Here is an 11,923-nt window from a genome sequence, read left to right on the forward strand (position 1 = left end):
ACACAATATTAGTTACACCTGTGAGCTAGACTTCATAAACATTTAAAAGTTTACACAATGGTTAGATAACATTGACCATCAAACTCTTAATAATTTGTTTTGCTTTGCAGTCCCACAGGTATCTGCCCATCTATCTATTTTAGCATCTGCTTTATGTATCATAATTACCTTTTAAAATTTCTGTCTCCCCTTTGTGCTATGAGGTCGTTGAGGACAGAGACCTGTGTAACCTCAGCACTTAGGTGAGAATCTGAAATTGTAAAGATAGTTCAATTACATTTTCATTGTCAACAAATAGAGGCAGGGACAAAGGAAAAATGCTCTTTAGCTCAGAAGAGCAAAAAACAATATAATGATATAGATCTGTAGATACCAGAAGTTTTAAATTCTTCCTTCAGGAACTTTCATGCCATTTAAAAATGTTTATTGTGGCATATGTTAGACTTTGAGTCATAGTGATTTTTACCTCCTAATGTAAACCTAATTTATACTGGATTTCTTCTGATTATGATGGTTAAGAGTGCAAGAGATGGTATCAGTCTATCCAGCATATTATGGAGAATCCCTTCACTCCCCTTAAATGAATGGCTTAAGCAGCAGATGTTCTATACCCTAAAAGATGCCATGGCACATCTCAGGTAAGAGTTGTCCTTAGAGTTGCATGTAATATTTATTACTATGTCCTAGAGATTCAGAAACTTAATGATTTTTTTTTCCTAACAGAAACTCCTTTTTTGAGCTATGAATAATTTACTGTTCTTTCATCTTTGAACTCCATTGTAGAATTGCATATAGACTAATTTTTACTTTCACTCCACTCCCAGGTGAAATTAAACAAAAAATATAGAAACTGATCGCTGAGGCCGGGCACGGTGGCTCAAGCCTGTAATCCCAGCACTTTGGGAGATGGGTGGATCACGAGGTCAGGAGATCGAGACCATCCTGGCTAACACAGTGAAACCCCGTCTCTACTAAAAAATACAAAAAACTAGCCGGGCGAGGTGGCGGGCGCCTGTAATCCCAGTTACTTGGGAGGCTGAGGCAGGAGAATGGCGTGAACCCGGGAGGCGGAGCTTGCAGTGAGCTGAGATCCGGCCACTGCACTCCAGCCTGGGCGACCGAGTGAGACTCCGTCTCAAAAAAAAAAAAAAAAAAAAAGAAAAAAAAGAAACTGATCGCTGAACTAATGACTTTAGATGAGTGTAATTTTATGTAAATTTTAAAAGATTTGGTAATTAAGAATGAGTTTCAACTTCATTGTTCATTTCCTCTTAATTGTTACAACAATTTAATTCTAAACACGATAAAATCACATCTTCCTGTTGCTACACCTGCAAGCTTTTTAAACTTTGTTTGCAGTTTAGATAGATTAGGAAATAAAGTGGAAAATAACCAGACAAAAATTATGTTTTATTGAAAAATTACATTTCTGGCTCTGAAATACTGAGCTTATTGATTCATGAATGAAGTTATATCAATATCAAATTGATCTATTCAAATGTCTAATCCTGTCTTAAACAGGAAAACTACTCTGAAAACAGCAATATTACCAACAATGAAGAGAAAAAATGTGTAGAATATAATTTTATATAAAATATCCTTGTTGCCAGTGGCAGAGAGTTGTGATCATGAAAAGTAACATTGAATATATTATTCTTCAAACATTGAATTTAAGTGTTTTTACAAGCATCTCTCGTTTCTTAAATCACATGTCACTGTAAGGAGGATAGAGTATCTCCTTGTTAAAACAAGGGAAATGAGAACATCAGGAGTTAAAGTAATCAAGGAAACACAATTATCAAATAAATTGGTACTACACCCCCCTCATTTTACTACCCTCTCCACTGTACTATACTATGATCTCCATATTTGGAATATTACACTTTGATATCTTCAAGAAATATAAACAAACACCAATCCCACACTATGTAGGTATAATAAAAGTAAAATTTATTTCCAAAGTAATAGATTTTCTTTAAAATCTTTTGAAATTATAATATGAGAACCTACATTAAGCCATTGGTAAATGAATTGCAAAGAATGATAAAGTAGAAACAGTAACTGTCCTGTTAATAAATAACATTTATAAGCTATTAAATATTGTTTTAATAGCTTAAACATAAAGAACTTTTTAAAGGCCTTGGACTTAAAAATAAATGTTTACTTAGGAACTAGGTAGAACCAACAGTTTTACCTAAAAGAACTAAGAAACCATAATCAAATATTCTATATTTCTCATTATTATTATTTTAGGAAAATACCCCCTCTCCTAAAAAAAATCACTTCCATATGTTCTCATGGTAAACATGTGATGTGATTTATTGAGTAATATTTATCTCAATTGGAAAATTTCTAAGCAAAATATTGTTTCATTGTGTAATGTTTTATTCCCTATAGGGGCATATCTCAGTGGAATCTGATGAATGCCAAGGCCCAATGTAAAAACATTCACCGTAAGGAAAATTTGAAGGCCTGGCATGGAGGTGTCTCACACCTATAATCCCAGCACTTTGGGAAGTGGAGGTGGGCAGATCATTTGAGGCCAACAGTTCGAGACCAGCCTGGGGTTTTAGTAGAAACCTGGTCTCTACTAAAAATGCAAAAATTAGCCGGGTGTGGTGATGCATGCCTGTAATCCCAGCTACTCGGGAGCTTAAACCATGAAAATTGCTTGAACTGGGGAGGCAAATGTTGTAGTGACCCGAGATTGTGCCATTGCACTCCAGCCTGGGAAACGGAGCCAGACTGTTGTCTCAAAAATAAGAAAAAAAAGAAAAGAAAAAGAAAATTAGAAGGTATGAATTACTCTAAAACGTGATTGTAACTTTACATATATTTATTTGTATATATGAAAAAAACTATTTTCATATATACAAAATAGATTGGCATGCTTGGTGTGTCCCCTGGATAGCAAAATTATTGTAAACTACAGTAAAATGCTAATATTTGGGATATTTTTCTTTGACTATAGATATTGTATTGATTTAATGGAACCTATTCATGTTGGAAAGGAAAGACAAAATTCCTATGCTAACATCATCCTTCTACTTAGATTCATCTAATAAGTGTAAATAACAAATAACAGAATTGCCTGCTTTAATTTATTTTGAATAATATTTTAATGAAAATATCCAGTGTTTAAATTTCAAATGATGCTTACATAAAACTATGAAAGAGAAATCAAATACATAAATAAATGAATTAATAGCTATAATTCAAAATTAAATAATCTACCAATAACCTAGTTTAATTTTTATTAACGTCATTCTAAAATGTGCTTTATGTCCAGATAGAGATTTTATAGTAATGACTATTATACAATAATTCTATTTAATGACATATTTAATTTAATTTTACTCAAATTAATAACAAAAATCATTCTGAAGTGAAGCTGAAGAGGATCAGAAATTCATACTATTGCTTTCCACCTCAAAAGACAATTTGTAAAAGGCCCTTTAATATTTAGAACAAAAGATTGATTTAGTTTCTTAATTGTTTTAATAGAAAGATTTTAATTACTTTGACATTTATCAAGTATTATAAGAAATAGTTTGATTGCCACTGTTATCTTTTTCCTTCTTCAACTTATTTTTTCATTCTGTTGCATAGATCATTACTACTTTGCTAAAGTATGTAATATCAATTGTGTGTTCTGTAAACATAATTCCCCAGTGGTTTAATTATCTCAATATTCAATATTTACCACAGAATTTTATCATTGCTTCTTGCAGATGATATCTTTATTTTTAATCGTTTTTAAATTTTGAGAAATGGTAGATTCACATGCTATTGTAGGAAATAATACAGAGAAATTCTGTGCATTCTTATCCCAATTTCTCTTAAATAGTAGTATCTTGACAACTTATACTACAATATCATAATCAGAATTTTGACATTGATAAAGTCAATAAACATAACTTTTTCATTACCCAAATTGTCTCTCATGTTGCCTTTTTATAGCCATAATCATTTCTCTACCATCTCCATTCCCTGCTTAACATCAGGCCACTAATCTGTTACCTATTTCTATAATTTTGTAATTTCAAGAATGCTATACAAAAAGAAACAAACAATGTATAATTTTTAATATTTTTTCATGAAGTATAATTCTCTGGAGATGCATCCAAGTCATTGTGTATACCTATCATTTATTTCTTTTTATGACTGAACGATATTCCATGGCATGAATGTACCACAGTCTGTTTAACTTTTTTTCACTTGTTGAATCAACCTGTGTTATTCTCACTTTGGGATTATTATGAATAGAGTTGCTATGAACATATTTGTGTATAGGCTTTGTGTGAACATGTTTTCATCTCTCTGGGATAAATGACTAGGAATGCAATTGCTGGGTCATAGGTAGTTGAATGTGTGGTTTATTAAGATATTGCTAAACTGTGGTGCAGTTTCTCTGAATCGTCACAAGCATTTGGTGTTATCATGATAGTTCACTTGAGAAATTCTGGTGGGTGTAAAGTAATACATAGTTATATTTTTAATTTTTAATTTCCATTTTCCTAATGGATAATGGTACTGAATATATTTTATGTAGTTTTTGCCATTTATACATCTTCTTCAGTAAAATATTCATTCATTTATTTTGACCAATTTCTAGTTGGATTGCTTATTTTCTGCTGTTGAGCTTTAAGACTTGTTTACATATTCTTTATCATAGTCCCTTGTTGGATATATGGCTTGCAGATATTTTCTACCCAGTCCATAGATTGTCTTTTTATCTCTTAACAGTGCCTTTCTTTTTCAGAGCAGAAGTGTTTAATTTTAATAACATCCAATTTATCATTTTTCCTTTTATGATTTGTGCTTTTGGTATCAATATTTATTTGTCCATATATAGATCATAAAGATTTTCTCCTATAGTTGTTTTTTTCTAAAAATGTACTACTTTTATGTTTTACATTGAAGTTTGTGATTCATTTTGATTTAACTTTTACATAAGATATGAGGTTTGGATTGAGGTTTATTTTATTTTACCTATGGATGCCCAATTATTCTAAAATAATTTGATGACAAGCCTATCCTACCTCCATTGAATTGCTTTGTGATTTGTGTCAAAAATTAGTTGGATATATTTATTTTGGTCTATTTCTGGGTTCTGTTTTATATTCCACTGATCTATGTGCTTATTATTCCACCAGAACTGATTACTGTAATTATCAATACACACAAGATCACACAGTTTTGATTAGTGTACTTACATAATGAAACTTGAAACTGGATAGACAGATTCCTCTTATTTTATACTATTTGGAAATTGTTTTTAGAAAATCTAATTATTTTGACTTTTTAAACATTTTTGAATAATCTTATCTGCAACTACAACAAAATATGGTAGTTTGTTAAATCTGTATGCCAATCTGGGGATAATTGACATTTTTTAAATTTTTATTTTGTTTTCCTAGCAACACTTAGTATGGGATATACCCTTTAAACAAAATTTTGAGTGTACAGTATCATATTGTTAACTAGAGGCATAGTATTGTACAGCAAACTTCTGGGGATTATTCATCATGCTTAACTGAAAAGTTGTGCCCCTTCATTTAGCAACTCCCTATTTCCCGCTTCCACAAGGCCCTGGCAACATCCATTCCACTTTTCGGTTCTGTAAATTTGATTATTTTATTTTATTTTATTTTATTTTTTTTGAGACGGAGTCTCACTCTGTCGCCCAGGCTGGAGTGCAGTGGCCGGATCTCAGCTCACTGCAAGCTCCGCCTCCCGGGTTTACGCCATTCTCCTTTCTCAGCCTCCCGAGTAGCTGGGACTACAGGCGCCCGCCACCTCGCCCGGCTAGTTTTTTGTATTTTTTAGTAGAGGCGGGGTTTCACCGTGTTAGCCAGGATGGTCTCGATCTCCTGACCTCGTGATCCGCCCGTCTCGGCCTCCCAAAGTGCTGGGATTACAGGCTTGAGCCACCGCGCCCGGCCAAATTTGATTATTTTAGAAACTTCATTGACATGGTTTGGCTGTGTCTCAACCGAAATCTCATCTTGAATTGGAGCTCGAATAATTCTTATGTATCATGGGAGAGACCCAAGGGGAGGTAATTGAATCATGAGGGCAAGTTTTCTTCTGTGCTGTTCTTGTGATCATTAATAAATCTTATGAGATCTGATGGTTTTATAAAGGGGAGTTCCTCTGCACATGTTCTTCTGCCTGATGCCATGTAAAACATGACTTGCTCCTCCTTTGCCTTCCACCATGATTGTGAGGCCTCCCCAGCCATGTGGAACTGGGAGTCCATTAAACCTCTTTTGCTTTATAAATTACCCAGTCTCAGGTATGTCTTTATTAGCAGCATGAGAACAGACTAATACACTAAGTGGAATCATACAGTATATGTCCTTCTGTGACTGGCCTATTTCACTTACCACGATGTCCTCCAGGTTCAATGAGGTTGTCAAGTACTGGGAATTTCCTCCTTTTTTTTTTTTTTTTTTTGAGACGGAGTCTGGCTCTGTCGCCCAGGCTGGAGTGCAGTGGCCGGATCTCAGCTCACTGCAAGCTCCGCCTCCCGGGTTTACGCCATTCTCCTGCCTCAGCCTCCCGAGTAGCTGGGACTACAGGCGCCCGCCACCTCGCCCGGCTAGTTTTTTTGTATTTTTAGTAGAGACGGGGTTTCACCATGTTAGCCAGGATGGTCTCGATCTCCTGACCTTGTGATCCGCCCGTCTCGGCCTCCCAAAGTGCTGGGATTACAGGCTTGAGCCACTGCGCCCGGCCTATTTCCTCCTTTTTTAAAGCTGGATATATTCTATTGTATATAGTATGTATATATAATGTGCATATATACATTATGTAGAATATATGTATATACATATATACATTATATATAAACTATATGTTATATCTACATATACACATATACATTATATGTGTGTGTGTATATATGTATATACCACCTCAATGTGCAGAAGCCTTTTAGTTTGATGTAGTCCCACACTATTTTTGCTTTTTATTACATTGCCTTCCAAGCCTGGAACCCAGCAGGCATCTCTTGATTTATTTACTTAGGTATTCTTTCATTTTTTTCATTAGCATTTCGTAGCTTTTGGCATAGAAGTTATTAGGTTTATGCCTAAATATTTCACTTAAAAATTTTATCCTTTTTTTTTTTTTAGAGATGGGGTCTCACTCCTTTGCCCTGACTGGGGTACAATGCCATGATCACAGCTCACTGCAGTCTGGAGCCCCTAGGCTCAAATCATCTTCCCATCTCAGCCTCCTTGAGTTGCTGGGATTACAGGTATGAGCCACTGCACCCAGCTTCACATTTTTGACTGTGGGAAATGATACTGTATTTTTAATTTTGGTGTCCACATGTTCATTGCTAGTATATTGAAACTTTTTTATGCGTCGATGCTGTATCCTGAGGCTTTGCTGAACTCAATTATTATTTCGGTAATTTCTGTTTGTTTTTTTAGATTTCTTGGGATTTTCTATGTGAACAGTCATGTCATCCTAAAATACAGTTTATTTCTGTTTTTGAGGTTTTTGTGCCTTTAATTTTACTTTCTTGCCTTTTTGCAAGATAGAGAACTAAATAGAACATCTGGTACTATGCTCAGTAGGGGTAATGAGAGCACATCCTTTGTTCCTTTCCAGTCTCAGGGAAGAAGCATTCCGTCTCTAATCATTAAATAATTCTTATCTGTAGGCATTTTGAAGATGTTATTATTAAGTTGAAGAATAATTTTTAAAATTATTCTTGATTTTCTAAACATTTTTATCATGAATAAGTAGTGAATTGTGTCAAATTCTTTTCCATGTCTATTGATTTCTTCATTTTCCTGCTAATATAATAGATTATATATTGATTTATTTTCTAATATTGAAGTAGGTTTTAATTTCTGGAAGAAACCACATTTGATCTTGCTATATATATATAGATAGATATATAGATATATAAATATCAATATATATGTTTTTTTCTGATTTCTGTTAGTGAAAATAAAGTTAATAATTTTTGTGTATGTATTCATGAAGGATATTAGTCTGTAGTTTCATCTTTTTGTACTGCTTTTGTATAGTTTGGACTCAGAGTTATATTTGCTTCATAAAATGAATTGGGAAATAATTCCCTTTCTGTTTTCCAGAATAGATTCTGTAGAATTTGTTTTATTCTTCTTTAAATGTTTAAATGTCAAGCAGTTGGTACAATTGTCTCCTGAAACCACCTGGTCCTGGAGATTTCTTTTGGGACATTTTAAAATTATGAATTCAATTTATTTAATAACATGGCTATTCAACTAATTTTTTTATATGGGTAAATTATCGTTTTTGCTTTTTGAGGAACTGGTCCAATTCATCTAAGTTGTCAAATTCGTGTCTGTAGATGTGTTCATACATCCCTTATTATCTTTTTGATGTCTGAATATTGGGTAATGATGCTAGGATTTTGATTTTTCGTGTTGGTAATTGTGTCTTCTCTGTCAGTTTAGCTACGTATTTGTCAATTGCATTGATCTGTTCAAACAACAAGATTTGTAATTTGATTTTATCTGTTTTTCGTTTTCAGTTTCATTTATTTCTGCTTTTATCTTTGTTATTTCTTTCTGCTTGTTTTGGATTTATTTTGCTCTTTTTATTCTATTTTCTTGTGATGTAGTATTACATTATTGCTTTTCCTTCTTTCTGATATAAATGTTTAGTGCCAAATACTCCCCCCTCCTCAAAATTGTGTTAGCTGTTCGGACAAGAATTTTATGCGCAGTTTTGATTTTTAGTCAGTTCAATATATTTATAATTGCCCTTGACATTTCATATTACCCAATGAGATTGTTTAGAAATATGTTATTTAATATCCAAATCTGTAATATATTCCATTGTGATCAGTGAACGCTTCTGTATAATTTCAAATATTTTAAAATGTTTGAAGATTATTTTAAGGCCCAGAATATGGCCTATCTTGGTGTATGCTCTAGGGGTGCTTGAAGAAAATATCTATTCTGCTGTTGGTGGTGAGTCTTCTATAAATGTTGATTAAATACTGCTGATTGATGGAGTTGTTCAGTTCATATTTAATCTAGGTGAGTTTATGTCCATCTATTTTATCAATCAGCAAAAACTGGGCATTGAACTCTATAACTATTATTGAGGATTTGTTCATTTCTTTTTTGAGTTCTATCGGTTTTTGAAATAGCCTTTTCATTTTGCAACACTTTTAGATTTATAGCAAAATGGAGACGATAAAGCAGATAGTTTCCATACACCCTCAACTCAGTTTGTCCTATTATTAACATTCTCACTTTAGATTGGTGCATTAGTTATAATTAATGAACCAATAGTGATGCATTATTATGAATTAAATAAAGTCCATACTTTATTTAGATTTCCTGGTTTGTCATCCAGTGTTCTTTTGCTCATACAGAATTCTATCCCATATAAAAAATACAGTTAGTCCTCATGTCTACTTAGAATGCTCTTACGTGTAAGAGTTTCTCTGACTTTTCCTATTTTTGATGACTTTGTGAGAGTTTTGAGGCATATTGGGATAATATTTTGTAGGATTTCCCTAGATTGAGATTTATCCCATGTTTTTCTCATGGGTAGACTGGGGTTATTGGGTTTTGTGAGAAAAATCACAGTGGAAACATGCCATCCTCATCACATCAAATCATGAGCGCATACTATAAACATGGGTCAACACCTGGATGAGTTAGTGTCTGTTATGCTGTTTCATTGCAAAGTTACTCTTCTCTAATTCCGTACTGCATTCATGGGAGGAAGTCATTATATGCAATCAATAATAGTGAGTGGGAAGTTATGAGTTATGCCTCAACCTTTGTGAGGGCAGAGCATCTGCACAAATTATTTGGGATCTTTCTGCATGAGAGATTTATCTATTCTCTTCCATGTATTTATTTGTTCAATTATGCATATCAGTGGTATGGCTTGGATATTTGTCCTTCCCAAATCTCATGTTGAAATGTGATCCCCAGTATCGGAGGTGGGGCTTATGGGAAGTGTTTGGGCCATGGAGGGTGGATACCTCCTGGCTTGGTGCTGTCCTCTCGATAGTGAATAATTTTTTGTGAGATCTGGTTGTTTAAAAGTGTGTGGCACTATGGCTGGGTGGGGTGGCTCACGCCTACAATCCCAGAACCTTGGGAGGCTGAGGCGGGTGGATCACGAGGTCAGGAGATCGAGACCATCCTGGCTAACACGGTGAAACACCGTCTCTACTAAAAATAAAAAAAAGAAAAAAAAAAAAAAAAGAAAATTAACCAAGCATGGTGGTGGGCACCTGAAGTCCCAGCTACTCAGGTGGCTGAGGCAGGAGAATGGTGTGAACTTGGGAGGTGGAGCTTGCAGTGAGCCAAGATCGCGCCACTGCACTCCAGCCTGGGTGACAGAGCGAGACTCTGTCTCAAAAAAAAAAAAAAAAAAAAGGGGTGTGTGGCAGTTCCCATCAATTTCTCTATTGTTCCTACTCTTACCTGCCATGTGACATACCTGCTCCTGCTTCACTTGCTGTCCTGAGTAAAAGCTCCCTGCAGGCTCCACAGATGCTGGAAAGATGCCAGCACCATGCTTGTACAGCCTGCAGAACTATGAGTTAATTAAACCTATTTTCATTATAAATTACCCAGCCTCAGGTATAATTGAGGTAACCTTGTTATAGCAACATGAGAACTGCCTAATATAATCAGTATGGACTTATAGCTGTTTAATTTCTTCTTTGCGTTATAATCCAATAGTACATTATTTTTGCCCAAATTGTTCTAGCTTTGGCAATTGGAACCTCCATGTCTCTTTGACATAGCCCCATCAATGTGTGTGTGTGTGTGTGTGTAAGACTTCCTAACTTTTAGAGACTACAAGTTGCTCCATGTTGTGTATTTACTGCCCTAGTCCAAGTGTCAGCCATTTATCCAAGGATCTCAGTTCTTTTAATTGGTGAATGTTATTAGTAACCAAGATTTGATCACTAGGTATGTTGACAGCTACTGATATTGCTTCTCTGTCCTCTCAGTTGAAGGAGCAAGAAAATATGTGTGTGTATATTCACATGTACACACATAACTTAAATATATCTATTTGTCTTTATTTATACTGAGATAATCTACATTCCTAATTATTTTTCCAATTCTAATCCAATACCACATGGATCCTTTTAGCCTTCTGCTTGCTTATCTGTAGCCTCCCACACCAACAGTGAGAAATCTGTTTCCAGTCGTCTACAATCCATTTATTTATTTGTTCAATTCCATTAAATATATACTATAAGTGTTTGGTAAAACTTTACTGTGAATGTAATAAATATGTGTGTGTGTGTGTATATATATATATTTTATTTATTTATTTATTTATTTATTTATTATTTTTTATTTTTTTGTGAGATGGAGTCTCGCTCTGTTGCCAGACTGGAGTGCAGTGGCATGATCTCAGCCCATTGCAACTTCTGTCTCCCAGGTTCAAGTGATTCTCCTGCCTCAGCCTCCCCAGTAGCTGGAATTATAGGCATGTGCCACCACATCCGGCTAATTTTTGTATTTTTGGTAGAGATGGGGTTTCACCATTTTGGCTAAGCTGTCTCGAACTCCTGACCTCAAGTGATCCGCCCACCTCAACCTCCCAAAGTGCTTGTATTACAGGTGTGAGCCACCGTGCCCAGCAGTCCTGAGTGTAAGAATATTACGGACAGTGTAGCCATAAAAGAATCTGCAGGTCCTTTTTATAAAACATAAAATATCTGAAATATTTATATTAAAAATATTTTACCTATACAAACTTAATCTTGAAAAGTCTGAGCATCTTTTTGGGTCAACAACTCTTCCCATGCAGCTCTTAGTAGTCTTGAGCTATTAAGAAATTGTGGGTTTTGCCATTAAAAGTTATGACAAAAGCCACAGTTACTTTAGCACCAACATAATAATGAACAAAAATGAGCATACCAAACAAG

The sequence above is a fragment of the Macaca fascicularis genome, chromosome 4 (genome assembly GCF_037993035.2).
Source record: "Macaca fascicularis isolate 582-1 chromosome 4, T2T-MFA8v1.1".
In the NCBI taxonomy this organism is placed as follows: Eukaryota; Metazoa; Chordata; class Mammalia; order Primates; family Cercopithecidae; genus Macaca; species Macaca fascicularis.